The following is a 14,867-nucleotide window of genomic DNA, read 5'->3' on the forward strand; positions in this document are numbered from 1 at the left end:
TAGAAGGGATGATCCCAAAATTCTGGTGTAAAGGGAGAATCCTGTATTTGAGAGTCAGAAAAAATCTGCACTCAAATCCTGGCTCTTTTATCTTTCTTTTAAATGTTTATTTTTGAGAGAGAGAGAGACAGAGCACGAGCATGGGAGGGCCAGAGAGAGAGGGAGACACAGAATCCAAAGCAGGCTCCGTGTCGGCTAGAACCCGACTCGGGACTCGAACCCACAAACCATGAGATCATGACCTGAGCTGAAGTCAGATGCTTAACCAGCTGAGCCACCCAGGCACCCCACTGACTGTGTGTGCTTTTAGTGGTCCAAGAAGCCAATCAGATTTTCTCCAAGATCCGTACGTTGTTTCCATACATGGGAACTGGGTTTTCATATCATCTTTCCATCATTTCACAATGAAAATCTGTGTTTCAAAATGCTGTAGCCCTTTTGTTGGTAGCTACTCAGGGGGATGAGGTATAAACCCAAGGAAACACAGGGACCTTCAAAATTTTCTAAAGTTTTCTATTTCTTTTTTTTTTTTTAATGTTTTTATTTATTTTTGAGACAGAGAGAGACAGAGCATGAGCAGGGGAGGGGCCGAGAGAGGGGGAGACACAGAATGTGAAGCAGGCTCCAGGCTCGGAGCTGTCAGCACAGAGCCTGACGTGGGGCTCAAACTCATGGACCGTGAGATCATGACCTGAGCTGAAGTCGGATGCTTAACCGACTGAGCCACCCAGGCGCCCCGAAAGTTTTCTATTTCTTAAGCTGGGTGGTGGGTACACGGGTGCCTGCTTTATTACTATCCTTTACACTCTACGTAAGTTTCTGTGGACTGTTTTGTATGTGTGATACATTTCACAATTTAAAAGAAAGAGTCTTAATACTGAAAAATCCCAAGCATGGAAATCCCACTGGCATTTACTAAGGATAATGCATCACTATTTTGTCCACCTGAACGGATGAATTTTTTTAAGCCACTGATAATATTTACAGTTTAATACCTAAAAGTTACTTTTTAAAATGTACCTTGAAAGTCTAATTCTGAAAGACTGCAAATTTCAATGCCACCAACGTGACTCAAAGAGTCAAGCGTCCAAAAAAGAAAGGCAAACCAGATTAACGGATGGAAGACCTCAGTTCTGGCTGACGCCAGTTTTTTACAAGCTAACTTCCAAAGTATTCAGAAATTAAGGTCAGGTAGTACTTAGCCTAAAACCCTCATATGGGATAAGTACAAAACAGTGGCTGTTTTATGAAGGCACGCTAAAAGCTGCCAAACCGACACGGCTCCCTTCTTGTCCTGTCCTCCCTCAGGACATTTTCTATGCCCCATGTTTGGTGCATTTATGCCCACCAAAAAACAATTTAACTGGGGCGCCCGGGTGGCTCAGTCAGTTAAGCATCCGACTCTTGATTTCAGCTCAGGTCACGATCTCAGGGTTCGCAAGTTCAAGCCCCGCATCGGGGTCCGTGCTGACAGCGTGGAGCCTGCTTGGGGTTCTCTGTCTCCCTCGCTCTCCGCCCCTCCCCCACCCATGCGTGGGCGTGCGCTCACGCGCGCTCTCTCTCTCTCTCTCTCTCTCTCTCAAAAGTAAATAAACATTTTAAAAAATCATGATTGAACTAATCATTTCACATTTAGAATACTGATAGTGATAATCACAGTAATAACCTACGGAGCAATCTGCAAAGGTCAGTACAGTGCTGATAAGGTGAACAGTATTACAACTGTGTCATGCTCTGCCCTCAGCAAATCAGTCACAGACGTCGGTACTGGGAAATCACACGCGCGTGCACACGAGCTGTCAGGAGACAAACGGGGGATAGTGGAGGCAGCAGATGGTATACTGAGTACTTGAGCACTGAACTGCCTCATAGGCAGTTGAGCACAGGCTTCGTACACAAGCGAGGGAAGGGCGCCCCCAAAATGGAAGAGAGTTCCACCGACTTATCCAGAAGCCTGCGATCAGAAAGTCGAACAACTATTCATTTTCAGCCTACCCGTGCGTAGGCCTAGATCTTAGCAGTATTGGTGTTGATTTTTTTATTACTATTATTTGTTTCATTTGAGGGGGAGCCCCACAATCTCTGTGGAATTCAGAACCTTCAAAGGTTATACTCTAACCCTAGAAGCAGAAATAACAATAGAATGGAGTTTGGAGGTGATGGAAATAAATTTGGCCCTTACGCCTACCTCTTAAATATTTCCCCATTTTTTGACCGATAATGTAAACCCCGTGATCAAAATGCAAAATGCCAATCCGCTGACTCCAAATAACCCAGTGGTGTGGTTTGCTTCGTTATAGAAATAATGTGAAATTCACTGCACAATTCCCGAGAAAATGGCTTTCCTCCTTCAGTAAATAATGGCTTACCCTTCACAGTACTTAATCATTTTAACATGCCAAATGTCTTATCTGGCAAAACAGAAACGTGCAATAAAGTTATGAAAACGTTTACAGTCGATGCCCAGGCGTGGGCAGGAGGAAGTTTTGGGGAAAATGAGGGAAATAAATGGTTAACTGCCAGCACACACACACTCATGCTAGAGGACACAAAGAGGTTCCCAGCAGTTGATAAATTCATTTAGGGAAACTCACTTTATTTTTCCAACAGAGCTCTCACCAGCTAATCTGTATTACAACCTGCGGGAGTCTTAATATTCTCAGCAGGATCAAGATTCAGGCCACACTGATTCAGCTATTTAATCTTGCAAGAGAACAATATTTGGCAGGAAAAGACCCCACAGCACTGAGGGGACGTCCCAGAGGTTCGTCGTCGGCACAGATTGGGCCAGCAACTCCGAAGGTGGAAACCAAACAGCGCTAACCAATGTTTATCATCAGCTTTGCGGAGCTCCCTACTCAGACACGCCAGTACACGCGACCTATGTACGCAAAACATACGCATCACGTGTGTGTAGGGCTCTTTTCGGGTACGTGTACATTTTTAAGATGCAATATGTTTTGTCAATATTTTGGACCGAGTCCTGAGAAGTTTTTGATTCGAAACTATCCCTACAGAGGGTGAGGGTACAAAAGAGATGAAGAAAAATGGTCATCGCTTTACTTTCAAAACTTTTCAGCCTCTTGAGTACTGAAAACCAAGATGGAGAGAACATGTGTCTGAGTTTTTAAGTGTATGCAAATATTTACATACTAATCTTCTTAGCCACTGTGACATTAATAAGCTGATCGAAGGGTACCTGGGTGGCTCAGTCGGTTGAGCATCCGACTTCGGCTCAGGTCATGATCTCGCGGTCTGTGGGTTCGAGCCCCGTGTCGGGCTCTGTGCTGACAGCTCAGAGCCTGGAGCCTGTTTCAGATTCTGTGTCCCCCTCTCTCTCTGCCCCTCCCCTGCTCGCATTCTGTCTCCCTTTCTCTCTCTCTTTCTCTCTCTCAAAAATAAACATTAAAAAAATTTTTTTAAATAAGCTAATCGATACTCTGCTATAAATGCTCATTCCTTTTTTACATTTCATGTGTAATCTATGGCTTGATTAATTTTGCGTGATATTTTCTGGACACCCCCACTGACAGGCAAACAGGGAATACAGAAAACAGATGGAAGGAGAGGGGCAAACTTTAATTCAAAGTTGATGGCATCTACTGTACAAACAATACGAATCACGATTCAAAAAAGAATGATTTAGTAAAATTCTTCAAAGACTATTTTCAAGTAACGTTGGCAAGCTTTCAATTCCTTTACCTCCCAAACCTGGCTGGCTACCCCTCTGATAACAGCACAGGGTTTCCCTCTATCGAGCATTTATCATCCTGGGCAGCCATGGTCTGCTTGCCCATTAGAGGGTGAACACCCAGCTCCAAGAGGTCAGGGGTAAAATTTATTTCGTTTCTCATTATATCCCCTGCCTCCTGGCAAAGTGCCTGGCGTATGGTAAACACTCAACAATGTCTGTTGAGTCAGTTAATGTGTTCAAAGTGATTTCTTTTGGAGATTTTTTTTTTGGCCTTGTAGATACCAAAAATATGCATATTTGAAAATATGATGCCAATCTTTCACCAATCTTGCCTCAGTCTGCATTTCAGTAATGGTGTCTCTCTCTCTCCACACTCTGACAAGTAGGCGCTAGGTGCTCCCAACCTTATCGTATTCCTTCCTTCCTTCCTTCCTCGCCTTACAGCTTTTAAGACTGCCCTGCGGCGGTGAAAACCTTGGCCAGCCACTGAAGGCACCCTCACAAGAGTATAAACGCATACAGAGTGGTTTCTCACTTTCTCTGCCATCTATGGGGCCCGGTGAACGTGAGGTCCACAGCAAATGTTTAAAGAACAAACACATATGCAGCGTAACCGTGAAAGCACCTTCCCCCTTGTCTTATTCATCACAGTTGAAGCACCGTGTTCTAGAAGATTCCAGCATGAGCAAGAAATGCTGCTTGCCCTCAGTGGGTTCATCACAATTACACAACAAAAGCAAACATTGAAATCACTCTGTTTGGGAAAATTCAATTCTCGCTCTCGACAATAACAAGTGTTAAGACCAGAATGATTTCTTTAAAGGTTTTTTTCCTTTCATTCTTTTTTCTGCATCTATACTCTATTTCATACTTTCCGAAACAGACAAACTCTGCCATTTTCATCATCGTTCGCAGAAGGCCATGACACGAAAGCTTAATTCAAACGAATTAAAAGTTGACTTGGTTATAGTTAATATAGCCACAAGAGGAAAAATCCGTCGCAAATATAAGCAAACAAAAAAATAAGTGATCATCGCTTCTTGCTTCTTGTCCTTGGAACCAAGCCTAAGGGTAGTGCACAAAAGCAACCGGCCCTTCAAAGAGAAATGTAGACATATCCTTTTACAAACAGCATTGCATGCGATTCTGTACCCAAGACAGAAAGGCTACAGAGCAGGCCTGACGACCGTGAAAGAAAAGGAACCTACAGTAGAAAGTACGAGCAAAAAATAAAGAAAAGCAATTTCCATGACATAATTCTTCTAGGAAAATGAAATGCAAATTAGAGAACATATCTATCTGCATATGCTTACAAAAAGGAAGACATTCTTGCCTCTAACTTCCAGTGGTGCAATTTCCCTTAATTGTATAAACTTGGCTTGGGTTACCAATGGCTTCTAATTAAATCTCTTTATAATGTCTCCTTTGATTCATGACCTCTTAATAAGTTGCGACTATTACACTTATTAGCTGGAAGAACAACCGGTTTCAAACCTACCTGCAAAAATCCACCAAAGTTATAATGATGTGGCATAATTATTAATGACGGTCGCATCTGGCGACTCCACAAATATATAGGCAAGACTGCCGGATCTTCTTTAACGTTCAGTATGTGCTCGCAGTAGGTATGTCCCAAACGGTATAATCAAATCTGGAAGAAAATTCAGATACTTTGTAAGTTTTTAATCTGTATCGTGTGCTGGAAATTGCAACATTTTTTAAAAAGCTCATCTTTATTCGGCTTTCCCCGTGGCACAGAAATATTTCTTTTCTATTGTCACACCTCTGCCCTCCTTTCCCTCACGTCTGTCCAGGCCAGACTGCCAGCACAGGACATGTGAGATCTACACTCTGAGCTCCATCATTCCACTGAGACCTGGAAAACGTAATTACTACTATATGCTATCTTTGTTTCTATAAATGACTGTGGCTCAAAACCACAAATAAAGAGGCTTGCAAGGGCCAATTAAGGATCGGAAATAGGACCCAGAAGGAAATTCTTTTTTGTTGTTGTTGTTAAAATTGTTCAGTTTGAAAACAGAAAAAAAAAATTTAAAAACCGGATGTAGAAGTTTTCCCGAGATGACACAAGGTATTGTAATCCACCTCTGCTAAAGAAGCTGACTTATGATAGGAGCTTATGATTACAAAATGTATATTACTTAGTTATCTCAAAAGTCCCTATGACATATGCAGATCACTTCTCATTTGTCCCCGTTATGGACTGAATTGTGTCCCCTCCCCCAAAACTCGTATCTTGAAACCCTAAGCCCCAGTGTGACTGTCTTCGGAGATGGAAATTTTAAGAAAGTAATTCAGGTTAAATGAGGTCAAAGGCTGGGGCCCTGATCCAATTCAACTGGTGTCCTTCCAAGAAGAGGAAGAGACACCAGAGACCTCTTTCTCTTATACACATACATGTAGGAAAAGGCCATGTGAGGACACAGTAAGAAAGTGTGCTCTCCCAGCCAAGACAAGAGCTGTCACCAGAAGTCAATCCTGCTGGCCCTTGATCCTGGACTTCCTGCCTCTGGAACTGTGAGAAAATAAATTTCTGTGATTTAAGCCACGCAGCCTGTGATATTTTGTTATGGCAGCCTGGACAGTCTAATGCAAGTCCCATTTATCAGATATTTAGACATGATAAGATAAGATGAGATAAGATAACATAAGATAAGATAGGATAAGATAAAAGTAAATTGCCTGACATTTTAAAACAGGGTGGTCATTGGATTTCTAATACACTGATATTCTGAATTCTTTTTTTTTTCAATGTTTATTTTTAAGACAGAGAGAGAGAGAGAGAGAATGAGTGGGGGAGGTATAGACAGAGAGGGAGACAAAGAACCCAAAGCAGCTCCAGGCTCTGAGCTGTCAGCACAGAGCCCAATGTGGGGCTCAAACTCATCAACCGCTAGATCATGACCTGAGCCGAAGTCAGACGTTTAACCGACTGAGCCACCCAGGCGCCCCTAATACAGTGAAATTCTTAAGTGCCACATTAGAAAGCAAATGTTCCTGCTTTACTGAGAAAATACTGCTGTAAACTTTCGATGAAAACTATAGAAATCACTGAGTGTTTAAGTAAAAATAGGAGAAAGTGAAAAAAATGGGTGTTTCGAAGCAGCACAAAACAAACAACAAATTTGAAGCAACTTTCAAAGCTAAGAACTCTCTGGGGGGCACCTGGATGGCACAGTCGGTCAGGCATCCGACTCTTGATTTCGCCCCAGGTCATCATCTCACAGTTTGTGAGTTCCAGCCCCTTGACAGGCTCTGTGCTGACACCGTGGAGCCCGCTTGGGATTCTCTCTCCCTCTCTCTCTCTCTCTCTGCTCCTCCCCTGCTCGCGCACACTCTCAAGATAAATAAATAAACTCTGAAGAAAAAACAAAAGCTACAAACTCCCTTGCATAGAGAGGTTTCAAGAGAAAGAACGTGCAAATTTGTCAATATTTTAAATATTATCACTTCATTCGTGTACTCAACATACATTTCCTGAGCACCTGCTACGTTGTCAAGCACTATTCCAGGCATTAGCAATTTTGTGTTGAAAGGATGTGCTGGTTCCCTACCCTACTGTGGTGCATATCCTAGGAAAGATTTGATTTGCTTAGACTGAGAAGTGGATGGTAAGGCAGACTCTTCTGAAAAAGAAAAAAAAAAAACTTGAGGAAATAATACCCTTAAAAGAATTCAGTCATGGGGCACCCGGGTGGCTCAGTTAGTTAAATGTCTAACTTTGGCTCAGGTAATGATCTCACAGCTCCCCCCATCAGGCTCTGCGCTGACAGCATGGAACCTGCAATCAGACTCTCTGTCTCCCTCTCTCTCTCTGCCCCTCCCTCATGCACACCCTCTCTCTCTCAAAAATAAATAAACGTTAAAAAAAAAAAATTCGGTCATTTCCTAAGTGAGTATTTATTAGGCAACTTCATCGTGCTACAGAATGACGGAATGAAGGAAAGATCTGGGAGTTTTAAGGAAGGAAATTGATGTGTATCTGCACAGACCTTAAAAGAGATGCTTTGATTAAGATAGATCTAGAGCTATCAGAACGGCTTGTAATAATCTCCGCTGTATGATGAAATTCACACAAGACTGGAGGGGATTCGCTGGTCAAAGTATCAAAATGGGTGTGTTTACAGAAACAGTCCTGGTTAGGCCATCGGGGAGACGACAGCCTCGGGCATAGTGAGAAGCCTTGAGAAGAAGGTACGTTGGGCCAAGAAGTTAATGCATCCACTTATCAAACGTGGCTCCGTGTTCGGCCCTGGGGTGGCAGAGAAGAAGCCTGAACCTTCATAGAGTTCAGTTCAGGAGGAAGATAACTCAGCGTGCGGTTCCAGAACGAGACTGCCAGGATGCCAAGAGAAAGAGGAAGGCCAGGGAAGAAGAGGTAGGCTCTGGGCGTAGAAGGGATATGGAAAGGGTACAAAGAACCTTCCAGATGGAAGTGGGAAGTGCATAGGGCTGAGGGTTCAAGAGGGACCCCCAGGCTGGAGATCTCATCTGGCAATAAACCAGAGACAGTCTCATATTCCCTGCTACAGTATTCGCATTTCATCCCAAAGGCAATAGGGAGCAAGAGATAGATTTTAAGGTAGAAAGTGACATGATCAGATGTGCATTTTAGGAACTTGCAAGAAACCACAAAGAGAGCAGCTCGGGAGGGAGAAGAGGCAGTCTTGTGGCAGGCAGGAGCAGTTTAGAGACTTCTTCCCACAACCAAGCGAGGGCAGGGAGGGCCAAGGATGTGACCAGAAAGGTGAAGTACAAAGCACCATGATATGCATTCTTAGAGAGGCAAAAAATAAATTGAAGAAGGCGTGGATGGTCTTCATCTTCCTGAAGCTAGAGAAGTAAAACACATAACCAGTGAAAATGCTCCTTCAGACCAAACTGTGGACCGTGATGTGTGAAATGAGCGGTGCGGCTAATGGTGCCATCGAGCAAAGCACTGTCGTGATTGGGAGAGGAGAAAGATCGCTGTAGCTGGGGTCTGAGTGTGGGTCCAGGATCATTTACAGACACCGTGAAATTGTGCCAAACGAGAGGAGTGACTCATGCAAAAGCCCAGGACAGACTAACTTAGTCGGGCCTAAAAGAAACGGAAGAACCGTGTTGACAGGCAGTGAAAGATACGGGGAAAAGTAATTTAGGAGCCGATCGTGGAGGGCCCTGAGAGTCAGAATGAAAGAGCTTCGGAGATTAGACTTTGTCCTACGCAGAGTGGAGCTCCCAGGGAAGTTCTTAGTGAATCATAATTAGGGTCTTGATGAAAGAGATATTTTAGAAAGACTCATCTGGTGCCAGTGTTCAAGATACAATGGAAAAGCTGCAGAAGGAGCCTGGAAGGAGAGAAGGCCAATTAGGAGGTCCCGCAATAACTCAGGCAGGCTAAGGGGCCTGAACACAGGGGAAGAGAAAAGAAAAGAATGAGGGAAAGGAATTTCACTAAAGAAGGATCTTCAGAAATTGTTTGCGGGATCGTTAATCTCTGTTTCCAAAAAAAAAAAAAAAAAAAAAAAGTCATATGTGTTAATTCTTTTACTCTGGGGGCCCTCCCCCACCTCCCGTTTAGACAATGCCATTTTACAGCCACAACCCTTGTACTTGCCATGCACAAGTAATTACTGGTCTGGGATGTATTTGTTTCTTTAAGTGGCTGTGGCTAAAAACCGGAGGATAAAAAGAAGAGATCAACCTTTGAAGTTCTGCCCTAGGTGGAAAAATAAAGCAAAACCAGGTGTAAGGGAAACCACGGATTTGGACACGAGAAAGGACCGAGAGGTGATTTTCCGTACATTTTTGTTATGAAAGTCTAACTGTTCCTTATAGAAATACTTTCCCTGAGGAGAGGTTGTGCAGAGAATCTAATTAGACTGGGTATGTCAAAGTGTTTCGAAACAAATAAAGCATTCATACATGTGTTCGGTATTATAAGGAAAATACATGTTAATGCCCTATCACCTTCTCTGACATATTGGATCTTTGCTTTAAAGATAATGCTACTTACCCACTATTACTCAGGAATACATGGGAGTTACCAGTTGAGACAAGTTGGAGGTAAGGTACAGCCCATTACAGTGACATATAAATTCACTCTGTGAAAATACTAGCCTCCAAGGGCTTAAATCTAAGCTACTGACCTAATAACGATCTCTGTTATTTCATCTACATTAATCAACCTGGTTATGAGTTGTATCAAAAAAACCGTATGATTCTCCTCTCCAACTACTTAATGTATTAGACTTTACCACTCAAAATCAGAAGCTTTCAGATAAATGTTCCATGGCATATACAACAGTTATGCTTCTTGTGTAAGGAACAAAATTAACAAATACTCTCTGTCAACACTGAATGTCTTTCTGATTTTTACCTTCCTCGCCTTTAAAAAAAGAAACTTTTTTATGTTTGCTGAATGTAAAAAGAAAGAGAAATCCTTCTGTATCAGTTGTTCGGGTTCATAGAAGACCTAATTGCCTCTTACACTGTAATTTCGCCACCAGTTTACAATTAGCATGCATTTCTCATGCATGAGTTGACCCAATTACATAACAAATTTTGCCTTTGGGGATTTCTCTTGACTGCTTGTCTTCTGTCCACCATACAACTCAATTTCACACCGTCAGCAGCCTGAACATGGCCACAGTCAGTCTCTGTCAAAATGATTTATTTAAATTACAAACAGAGACCAGATCCCTAGATAATCATCCCTACCCTCCTGCTCACCCTTACACTCAACCTAACTTTGAATCAAATATTTTAATAGCCCATAGACACTGCTATTCAATTATTAGGCCATGTTTGCCTCCAATAATCTAATATTTTTGAAGCTAACTCACAAAATCTCAGAGAACTAAATCATCAGCATCCATGTGAGCTTATTAATGGACACATAATTTATTTTGCATTCTAAGAAGTCAATGAAAAATTATGTAGCTGTATCAAAAAAGCTAAAAATAATTACATTTCAATATCAAATTAGAGAAGAGACTCTTTGCTCTGTAACGTTTTTTTATAAAAAGGCTTCAATCTTAGCTTTTCTTGTGAAGCAAGTGAACATTTTATGAATGGCTACGCTACGTTGAAAATGGTAGTAAGAAGGGGTATTTGGGAAACAGGAAAGTAACCAAACCGATAGATTCTGATGGGGGAAGGGAAGGAATATAGAGCGGGTGAAAATATTATTGCCTGTGTTGTCTATGGGCCAGTGATCTAAGGAAAGGGTGTTTTAAAGATGCCCACTGAAGCCAACACACACAGGCCCACTGCACGCACACACACACACACACACACACACACACACACACAAATTATTTCCTCTGTGAGTCAAGGACAGACACAAATCTTGACAAATCACCTAATGGCAGACTTACCAGTCAGTCCGCAAAATACAGGATCCTGTCATCTGGTTTTGGCGGGGGGGGGGGGGGGGGGGGGAGGGTTCCCCTTCCCCCCCATATATTTCTCCATTACCTAAAGTAAATTAGAAAATAAACATCTAGATTTTATCCATAGCACAAAGATTTTAAAAGTCTCTTGGGGTTGGACTTTACCGTTTCGTTTCACAATTTATCTATAGACTGTCTCAGCTAATTAAAAGCGCAGTTTAAATGAGTGCATAAGCAGGCAGAATGAAACACATCAATAATCTTCTCAAGGCCCGACCTAGTCCCTTAGATGTCGGCAGTGATTCTCTGCCCAACTGCAGGTATCCTGAATGCACTGCTTATAAACCTGAAGGTGATAACCACCCGCGTCAGAAACCACCTTTCCAATTACCCACACGAGCTGGAGGTCTGAGGACAACAGGAAAAACGGTTTTTGAAAATGGCCAAAGGCACAGTATTCTTTGATACAAGACTGTACGTTGTCTTTTAAGAACATTTCCCTAAAATATCAAGAAGTAAAGAAAATGTGGAGCTCTACCAGGTCATGTCTGCCCTTTCTGAATTTCTACCCCGGACTTTGGTGGGTCGTGGGAGGACACAATTAGGCATTTTCTGGAATTTTCTGGGATTTTGTTGTTGTTGTTGTTGTTTCAGAAACCATTCTGTTTCTTTCCAACCATTCAGTAAATTCTGAAACCTGGCCTCTTTTCTTACTCTTTCTGCAGCTATACTAAGTCGGTGATATAAGAGAGGAATTTTAAATTGCAGCATTTCATAAATCTCCCAGATTCGATATGCTGTCATTACAGAACCCCCCCCCCCCAAAAAAAGAAGTCAAGGCTAAACCCACGTTCACCCCTTTCATTACACACAATTTCAAATTTATGGGTTGTGTTCTATCCCACATCTCAGTAACAGATGCAGACTGAGTGGGTATTTCCAAATGATTTCAAATCCTGCACAAATGAATCAGAGTGGCTGAGAAAGTTTCATAACACCAATACAGACACAAGCCATCAAAAACGCCCATTCATCCACAACACGTTGCCCAAAACACCTAAGAGGTGTCATTAAATTCAGTTTTATGTCTTCCTACTTTCTTTACTCTGAAAGGGATTAAAGGCAGCTTAGAAAGATCCATACAATATTCAAAGATAAAAATAAGGCAAACAAGTAAGTAAAAGTAAACACAAATAAGAAAATGAAGCAAACGGAAAAATAAAGATTACAAAGACCTCGACTTAATAACCCACCTACATCAGCCTGTATTAAACTTGTAGCTTGAATGTCATATGGCTTATAATTTTCAGAATGAGTCTGCTCATCCGAGCACCCCCAGCAGGCAAATTCTGGTGGAGACCAGTCTGGACATTTTCTCACCCCCTTCCCTCTCCAAACAGACACAGTCCAGGCCACTGTCAAAAATATCTGTCTGGATTTGGCGCACATGTTTCGGTATTTGGGTTTATCTGAAAGTAATGTGGAAAATTGGGCTAACCAAAGTGCCACCTTCCATATTAGCCCAAGTTTCTTAGAGAAAAAAAAAAAAGAAAAAAAAGATCTTTGAGTAATGTGGAAAACCCTGTGAGGTCACGGAAAAAGTTCATAAAGTTGCAGCCTTGTTAATGAATAAAAAATTCACGAGACCTCAGAATATTTAACAGTTTCCTTTCTTCAGGAATAAATCCCTAATGGTAATATTATGATATCTATATTCTTTACTGCTATTCAAACATGACTATGCCTCACCATGGCTTAAGAACCAGAACTCCTTGGAACACTGGTAAGGGGCTAACATAAGACAATCGCAAATAAAATAAAATAAAATAAAATAAAATAAAATAAATTTAGGTGTCGTCTCAATTATATGCTTTTAAAAATCAGTGTTGTCTACATCACAGGCTTAATCCAAATGGTATTTGTATATACTGCCATGTATATGATACATACAGATTCATACGTACCTATACGTACCTGTGTTATAAGGGGTTTTTGCGTAATTAAGAATGGATCTGCAAACAGCTCCACGTGTTGAATAAAATGTATATTCCTGCTAATGATAAAGGTTGGTGAAATGATCAGTTCTTTTCTTATTAAATATGAATATTGACTTAATTTGAATATAAATTAAAGGGCTTACCTTTCGACTGACTGCAATCCTTACGGTAGCTGTCCCATGGATGTCTTAGAGTAGAAATGTTTAGTTCTTTTTGAAATATATTTCTGTGACAGTTTGTGCACTTACGATATAACTTTGTTTTGTGTGGCATTATTTTGGGTTTTGTTTTGTTTTGTTTCTCAAGTTCCCCAAAAATAATCCAAAGAAAGAAACGTTATCCTGTGTAACTGCCAGTGCCGTATCCCTAACTCACATTTTGAAAAACAAAAATCACTTTTTAATTTAAAGAAAGAATGAAGAGGAAGAAAGATGAGGGCCGTAACACATGACTGGTGGGTTGTCGGGACGGGGGAGAAAAACGAGGGGACAAAAGACGTGAATCTTTAAAATGCATCCCTTTTACCTTCAAAGGAAAAAAAAAGTTCTTACAAACCTAAAATGTCCATTTAAAGAGCAAATAATGAATAAACCTTAGGGAATATGGCAAAACAAAGTGTTCCCTCCACCTCCTGTTATTCCCTAAAGAAGTTTTTTCAAAACATCACATCGTTGTGGTTTTTTTTCACAAATAAAATTCTTTCTCAAATTGTATTACTACAATTTTATCTCCAAATTGTTATATATAATGATGACGGCCAAATATCAGCGAGTTTAAACCATCTGCTAATTAAACACTTCCTGGAAATTAAGGCTCCATTGTTTATAACATCTATAAACATCGTTTATAACACACAAAGTTCGGTGGAAGTAATACACAAGATACACTTCTCATGAAACACAGCATGAATCTTGCAGAGTTGTGCATACTTCTGTATCATGTACATAGTTGTCGATTTTCATACGTATGTCCTCTTGGATACCTAACACTGAACTGATTTTTTTTTTTTCTGAAAAAAAAATACATTTTGACAAACTTCGTATAAAACTTTGGAAGAAACATAATCACAGGCGTGAATTATGAAAATGAAGATAAGCTATTTATCCGCCTTCACGTAGTACGGAATTAACACTTTTGGTCCCTAATGTGCTGGGAACTGATGCTCTCCTCAATTTTCTTTGTCAGGAAAAATATATTACTTAACGAGATACAGCTTTCAAATCCACAGCAACGTCATACGTAAGTGTTTGTTTCAGAAATTCGATGGAATACATCATTTCAACAAATTTCTAGTTTAAAGTGTGAAAGCTTACATACACACAATTAGCAAAATAAGATTATTCAAGATACTTAGCCTTATGTGTATATATTTTTTGTCTGATTAGCCACAGCCAAAACCAAAACTGTCAGGTGTATAATTTTACCTATAAAAGTCCTGTTTTGGAAAACGCAAAAGCGGAGAACCATTAAAAATGGCGTAAGATGCTAAATTATAACAACTCTTTTAATAGCGATGACTATATTTCTAAATACACAATTCTTGTCATCAAGTTGATCTCTCTAGTAAACGCATTTCGCAAGTCGCTTTAATGAAATAAGTTAAATATGTATTCAGAAATATAGTCGTTGCTATTAAAGTGTGAGGCTCTAGGTAACCGTGATGAAATCAAACGGAAGGAGTTCCCCAGTTGAGCCTGGCATATCTTATGAGCACCTTGAGAACCGCTTGCCCACGGTAGCGACAAGGACACCTCCAAGTCCCAACCTCATTCTCTCATC

The 14,867-nt window shown here is 41.0% G+C and overlaps 1 protein-coding gene across 6 annotated transcripts in view; it reads right to left on the bottom strand.

Annotated features, from left to right (window-relative positions):
• NEBL (nebulette) overlaps nt 1-14,867 on the bottom strand; it is a 357,579-nt gene that overhangs the window by 152,579 nt on the left and 190,133 nt on the right. For 2 of the 6 annotated variants that reach the window (XM_081796065.1, XM_081796064.1), the window contains exons 1-3: nt 13,066-13,186; nt 11,077-11,176; nt 5,193-5,345 (exon numbers count right to left, since the gene is read on the bottom strand). The exons of 2 other annotated variants lie outside the window; for them this stretch is intronic. The gene's annotated coding sequence lies outside the window, so the exon portion shown is untranslated. Of the gene's footprint in view, nt 1-5,192; nt 5,346-11,076; nt 11,177-13,065; nt 13,187-13,231; nt 14,115-14,867 lie in introns of those variants that run through there. 2 more of the 6 variants (XM_081796063.1, XM_081796062.1) reach the window with 2 other exon arrangements.

This window comes from Panthera onca, chromosome B4 (assembly GCF_046562875.1).
Source record: "Panthera onca isolate mPanOnc1 chromosome B4, mPanOnc1 haplotype 2, whole genome shotgun sequence".
NCBI classification, from domain to species: Eukaryota; Metazoa; Chordata; class Mammalia; order Carnivora; family Felidae; genus Panthera; species Panthera onca.